This window comes from Octopus bimaculoides, chromosome 12, assembly GCF_001194135.2.
Source record: "Octopus bimaculoides isolate UCB-OBI-ISO-001 chromosome 12, ASM119413v2, whole genome shotgun sequence".
In the NCBI taxonomy this organism is placed as follows: domain Eukaryota; kingdom Metazoa; phylum Mollusca; class Cephalopoda; order Octopoda; family Octopodidae; genus Octopus; species Octopus bimaculoides.
The window spans coordinates 9,927,294-9,934,793 of NC_068992.1; the positions used below are offsets into that span (position 1 = coordinate 9,927,294).

At 34.8% G+C, this 7,500-nt stretch overlaps 1 protein-coding gene across 1 annotated transcript in view; it reads right to left on the reverse strand.

Annotated features, from left to right (window-relative positions):
- LOC106876754 (DENN domain-containing protein 4C) overlaps positions 1 to 7,500 on the reverse strand; it is a 129,521-nt gene that overhangs the window by 76,922 nt on the left and 45,099 nt on the right. The window contains exon 2 of the mRNA XM_014925442.2: positions 869 to 1,114. The gene's annotated coding sequence lies outside the window, so the exon portion shown is untranslated. The remainder of the gene's footprint in view (positions 1 to 868; positions 1,115 to 7,500) is intronic.

Genomic DNA, 7,500 nt, shown 5'->3' on the forward strand with positions numbered 1-7,500 from the left:
TACTAACAAGGTGTTGGAGTAAAAAAAAAAAAAACCAAAATGGTGGCATATTAGATAAAATGGTATGCAGTATTTAGTTAAGTCGCTTTACATTTCCAAGAGCAAATCTTCCTGGGGTGAATTTCACCTCTCGTTTCTCCAGGAACAATAGAGCATTGTATGCTGTAACTGATTCTGTCAATTATGCCCCTCCTTTAAACTGCATCTGGCAGTGGGGCCCTGGTTTGGGTATTCCAAGGGCTCTGAGGAGTGTGGAACCACCTCCTGACCACTGATGTTCTCAGATCTACTCTAACCCAGAGTAGTAGCACCTGTCCAGATCTCAGTTATGGGTTAATTGGCATGCAAATAGAGGTAAGCTATGAATATGGGAATAAACAGCCCTGGACCAAATTATGGGTGACCTCTTGGCAATGCTTACCACCTGGTAACCATCCACGCCAGGGTTATGTTGAAATCATGGGATGCTGCACAATGGATGTGAACTATTTCAGCAGATGAACTTATTGACCCAATGGAGAATATCACCAGGTGCTGAGCAGATACACAATCAACAAACTGTCAAGAGCCAGGATCAACCAGTTCAGTTAGCAAACTACTGCAATCATCTGTAATCGTAGCATGTGCAGAAGAGACATTTGGCTATCAAAAGACCAACATGACTTGTTGATCTAGGCAAGTCACCTGACCTGATGATGATGGTGATTTGCAGCCTTGTGGCACAAGTGAGAAATTCTTATTGTTATAAAGATACCGAAAGCACAACTGCAGCAATTCCTCTTGGAATTACAAGAAAAAAAAACCCGAATATAGGTTAAAGTGAAAACACAGTTTGCAAAAACTGAATACATTTTGGTTTTGTACTTACCTTAATTTTATAATTTTATTCAAATATCAGTTACTTATTGTTTCATAGGATATCAATTAAACATTTCTTTAAATAATCCAATATTTTTGTGGAGCCTCCTTTGGCAACCAAAGTTTCCGTTGCCAATTGCCAATTGCCCATAATTTTTGATTTCCAAAGTTCCTTGTTTAAAATAATCCAGAGGTGACTGCTTGATGTTGGTTAATCATGTAATTCAGTAACCATTTACTGTGAGCCATTATCAAACTGGAAAAAAAAAAAAGTGAATTTAAATAATATAGGTTTACATAAATAAGAATCAAAAATAAAAGTAAGTAGAATATAATATCGAGTACAGCAAATATTTAAGTAGATTTTATATAAATTTCATGTATAAGATATTAAACATCAAATGGCAGACTAACATCAACTGGCATTCTTCTTCAGTGAGTGAACACATCCAGTATTGAGATTCTCCTCATATGCAATCAGATGCGTTGGGCTAGGCATCTTACTAGGATACAGGATGCTAAGTTACCTGAGCAGTTGTTTTAGAGGGAATTGCAACATGGTAAACGTCCAAAATATAAACCAAAGAAGCATTTTAGTGATGTTGTCAAAAATGACATAAGGCTCTTAGTGTGGATGTTGAAGACTGGGAGCAGACAATGGAAGATTGACTGGTTTGGAAAGAAGTAATCAATGATGGTTGTAAAGCATCTGAACACTCCACATTGAAATGCACATGGTGTAAACAGGGCTTGACTTAATGCCAAACATTTTTCTACCTGAAAATTTAACTCGGTAGGGTCTTTATTTGTCCAAAGCTGGAATTGCTAGTCACATGAGGTCACATGATGGAATTTACTAATTCAAGAGATGGACTTCTTCTGTAAAGAAGAAATGGTAATCACCATGTGTATCATTTGATAGATCCCAACCACAGAGAACCAAAGCATATAAAACAGCAGAAATGGCTAAAAATTTTGCAATCTGACAAAACTGGTGCATGACGGCACTTTGAAATCATTGTCAACCTTTTCCTAGCAAAAATTAGATTTAATATTCTAAATGCTTTGAGGAAATCTTTCAGTTCATGTCTGACAACATGTAACTACATAAAAACAGCAACATATAATAATATATATGCGTGTGTATGTGTGTACATAAATACATTTTCCAATGAAAAAAAACTTTGTATTCCTAAATTACTTTTCAATTTCACTTTAAATTAATAATTTCTTTCTAAAAAAGCAAGACAATACTGAAATGATGAACTGATAGAGCTACAAAACAAAGCAGAGAGAGAGAGAGAGAGAAGAGTGCAATATCTGCCATCAGTTATACAACAGCTAATTCTTATCTGTATCCTTAAGACAGAAAACCTAGTAGAAAAAAGTAGACAAATGCATCTAAATGTATCTCTGCTTGAAAGCTATTTTCTGTCATATATCCAACAGAGACCACCAGAGATGGTTTGTTCCCCACCCCAGCCCAACAAAACGTTCACTAGTGTAGTGAGTGTAAAAACCCTTGACTGAATATAAAAAAATGTTGGCAGCCTAACAACATTTCAACATAAAAAGCCTGTCAATATATGTTCTCAAAGAGTTACAGGATATCAATTTAAAAATTTCAACATCAAAGTATCACAAATGCATTCTACTTTTACTCTGCTTCCTCTACATGCATCTGAAAGTGCATGCACACGTAAACATATGCTTGTGCATGTATGCAAAATAGCCAAGCGCATGACATGATTCTTCACAGCACTTAGACAACATGCTCACACTATATGCTTCATAGAAGAGACAGCTGATGAAGGCACCTCTGGTAGGCAAGTGTCCTAGCCAAAGAAAGATTCATTTCTCATCTGCTTAATTCAAGGATCTAGGCAATTACTAACTTTACAGATCCCTGAGGCTTCTAGCAGTATTTAACATTTTCCTACCCATCACACATACTCAAATACACAAACCACTTGATCAACACTTCAAATGTTAGGTGTTGCTTTAGCCATAGGCAGCACAGACATTGTATAATTGATGAGTGCTTGTTGATATGTTGCACTTAGGTTAAAGCCTCCAGTACAGCTAATCTTATACAGGAAGGAAGGAGGAGGAGGAGGAGGAAGTATTGCAACAACAGCAACATCAACAACAGTTGCCATAGTAATTCAGTTTCAGTCAGCAGCTGCAGTACTAACACCACAAATACAGCCACACCTACACATGTATAATTATATAAATTAATTTCCTAATGAGTTAGTATTTCCAAAGCATATAACTGCTAAAATAAGAATATGTGCAGACTAATAAAGTATAAAGAGTACAGGTTCATTACAGGGATATAATCAGAGTTGTAGGTGGAGATGGTGACACTTCCTGAGCAAACAACAGTTTTCTCTCTGGCAACCAGAGGCAGTGTAAGGTTTGCTTGGCACTGAAGTATGAATAGGAGATGATTGGGGGTGGAGGTGCTGACAGAAAAAGATCTGCAATCATTATCATTGCAAAATAAAAAAAATTAAAAAAGGGTTGAGATTTGAGCACTAGTGAATTGAAGAATGTGAATGATTGCCAATGTCTGTGGTTTATGGATGGAGATCTGGATATGTGATGTGGAAGAGAGAAGGAAAGCTTGGTGAAAAAAAAAAAAACCAAAAACATAAGAGGTACTGATTTGGAAATGAACCAACTAAAGAAGAATTAAGAATAATGTATCAAGGTTAGCGGAGGCGCAATGACCCAGTGGTTAGGGCAGCGGACTCGCGGTCATAGGATTGCGGTTTCGATTCCTAGACCGGGCGTTGTGAGTGTTTATTGAGCGAAAATACCCAAGAGCTCCACGAGGCTCCGGCAGGGGATGGTGGCGAACCTTGCATATACTCTTTCACCACAACTTTCTCTCACTCTTACTTCCTGTTTCTGTTGTGCCTGTAATTCAAAGGGTCAGCTTTGTCACACTGTGTCACGCTGAATATCCCCGAGAACTACGTTAAGGGTACACGTGTCTGTGGAGTGCTCAGCCACTTGCACGTTAATTTCACGAGCAGGCTGTTCTGTTGATCGGATCAACTGGAACCCTCGACGTCGTAAGCAACGGAGTGCCAACAACAACAATCAAGGTCAGATCGAGAAGTATTATTCTTCACTAATGATATAGTACAAAATGAAGACCAATTAAAAAATGCTGTCATTGTCTTTACATTAAACCAACATAGAAAATTAGACATTAATACTATATGTTCCTTACATATAAACAAATATCACATTTTTAAATAGAGGGTATTAATCCCAAAAACATTCCAAGTTAACCCATGTGAAATATAAAAACTGACTTCCAGATAAAAATATTATTTATCAATTATCAATAATTTAATGGTATATCAGAAGATCAATAACCACTAGACTACCACTGGCCTCTAAATTTTAAGAAAATGGGTGGTTTCAAAGTTCTCTCATACTCTTTGAAATGCTAATTTTCTTTAAATAAAATTTTAAGCCTATAGACAACAGATTGAAAATATAATTAATTGATTGATTCAAATATCCTGCAATACAATCAAATTACTAATTACTAATTCTTACAGCATAAGAAAGTATAATCTAATTCTTAGATTGATGGTGTCTTATGTGATGGATTGCATGGTTGTGTGGTAAGAAGTTTGTTTCCCAACCATATGATTCAAGGTTCAGTCCTACCATGTGGGCACCTTGGGCAAGTATCTTCTATTGTAGCCTGGGGTCAACCAAAGCCTTGAAAAGGGATTTAGTAGAGAGAAACTGAAAGAAGCCTATCATATACATGTGTGTAGTTTTGTGTTTGTCTTCCAACACTTTGGCAATAAGAACAGATAGAATAAGTACCAAACTAAAAAAATAAGTACAGAGGTCAATTTGTTAAATCTGTTAACTAAACCCTTCAAGGTAGTGCCCCAGCATGGCCACAGTCTAGGGACTGAATCAAGATAGAAATGTAGATAGATGCAGAAGTGTGCTAGTTATATACAAAAATGAAAAGCGTTAACTAAGAACTCAATATTGTAGTGAAATATTTAACAAAGATATTACATTAAATTTATATTTTTTTTAATATGGACAGTAACTTTGAAGTTTTGCCTCTTGAGACTTTTCAAACTGAACGTTTGAAACTTCAAAAGTCACTATCAATCTTAACTGTGTGTGTGTGTGTGTGTGTGTGTGTGTGTGTGTGTGTGTGTGTGTGTTAGCAAATTCACCCACTTCTGTTATATTACAACTGGATAATAACCTCAACAATACGCAAAGAATAATATGACTCATTAGATAGACAAGTGATGCATAAAGTTCCACAAACTAGCACTGGTTATATATGCAATGAGAATATATGGCATTTATATTCAATAATATTATCAGTCCACACAGAATGCAAAAAAATATGTCTCAATACGCGGGATATGATCAAAAGGCTGCAATGGAGCTCATTTTGCTGGAGAGAGAAGATTTAGCACAACAACTGTATTGTAAAATGAAATTGTTGGGGAGAGACATTTTATGCAAATAGCCAACTGAATATCCAATGAAATATCCTTCAGTGAGGCAAGCATACTTTCTGATCAGTAAATAAAGCAATTGCTACATATTTAATAATGCCACATATATTTATTCTCTTCTAATATTCTGAATATGGTACAGATTTCTCAACAAAGCTAATATTTTCACTCACTTCTTTTCACATCTAACAATATTCTGAAGTCTATATAACACAACCAAAATGGGGATCTGGAAAATATAAGAATATTGGGACTTTCATAGGAAATTATTGCTGTTGCTGATTATCCACAACTTAATTTTGGTTGAACACACAATCAAAAGAATTCCAGTCATGTCCATTCCATTTATTCAAGCACTGTGGACCCTGGACTACATTATCCAATGTTTTTGTTTGTTTTGTTTTTCAAACATGTCCGAGTCTGGTTTACAAGAGATTTACCTTCTTTTCCAGGAAATTAAGTGGCCATGTAGAGTTTCTGTCAGGAGCTCATCATAAAATCAGCTGTCATTCACTCTATGTCTTTTAATAAGATATTAAATAATTTTATTTCTGCCATTTACTCATTACAGAAAGCAGTTACCTGTTAATTAACATTTACTTTGGTTGGCAAGGACTAAATAGCAACACACTGAGATATGTTGATATTGTTATTCAAGGTTACGTGAGACAGAAAAGATGTGATCTCACACATTTTCCTAAAAAAGGGTAATTCATGTAAATAAAAGAAGGCTTATTAAAGGATACAACTTGGTCTGAGACAGGATAAGAAGGGTCAGATTTTTGTACTGACAATAAAATTCATGTAGCAAGTCAAGACTTTGAAAAAGATAACTATTTATACTTAGTTAATCCACAAAATTAACTAAACTGTCATTGAAAGCTATGACATGATAAAGTATACTAGCAAGGAATATTAAATGAATGTGCACCATAATAATTTGTCTAATAGCGTTCATCTCAATTGGGCAATAGATCAATTGAATCAATAAAGTAGTGAAAATGACTTAGATTGACTTAGGCCTTAAATTTCAAGTTCAATTCCCAAAGTGAACTTGGCATTTCAATTTTTCAAGGTTGACAAAAATCAAGTACCAGTTCAGATCTAGGGTCAATTTAATCAACCTTCCCTTAAAATTAATGTCCTTATGCCAATGTTAGAAATCAATAATAACACATCTAACAAATGAAAACATAAAAAGTTGATTATAAAAGTAAAAAAAAAACTAATTTTGATGATCATTTTGGTCCAAAATATATTTAATCAAGATTATACAAACCAATTATATATTATTAACCATTTCATTTTTAATATAGACAGACCCATCTTATACCTTAAGACAATGATAATTACTTTACCCAATTCTTCATTCATTGAAAATGGGGAGTTACACTACCCGAGACAATCCATAGCTATGAAATCTCCCAGAAGATCCAGCTGAGTGAACATAGGCATTAGATTCCAAGAACAATAGACTGTACAGCTTGAGTAACTATGACACAATATCAAGTCATACACTTTATTCTCAGATCAATGATAATAAATTCTGAAAGAGTAGAAGAAAACAATAATTCAATTAGATTTCTTAACAGGGAACCTCTCAGTTAAATGATCAAAGGTTGTAAACAGGATATGCAGAAATATATCGTTCTAAACACATTATCAAGTTATCATCCATCAATATTGATTTATGATGACTGAAATAAGATAAAACATCAACATGCATAGTATGAACATGCACACACGACACACAAAATCTATGTGAAATCTTTGCCTTTAGAAACTATTAGAAGTAAGAAAGAAACCTGTCCCCTTGAACTGTTAGTATAAAACACGAGAGTTCATTACTGTCTTAAAGACTCATACAAAAAGGAATTGGGAAATGTTCAACTAAACTCATTTAACAGTCTACAGGCAAAATTATAGAATTAATGAGAAACATTTCCTTCTTCACAAATCATTTGCTGCTTTCAAATTAGATTTCACAAGGTACAAGACTAACTTTTGTTCAGAGTAGAGCAATGTAAAACTAATTTAACCATTGTCTAGTTTGTGTATGTGTGAATTATTTTCTGACTCAAGTTGATCACCACAAGATTCAAGCTCAGAACAGTGAGGA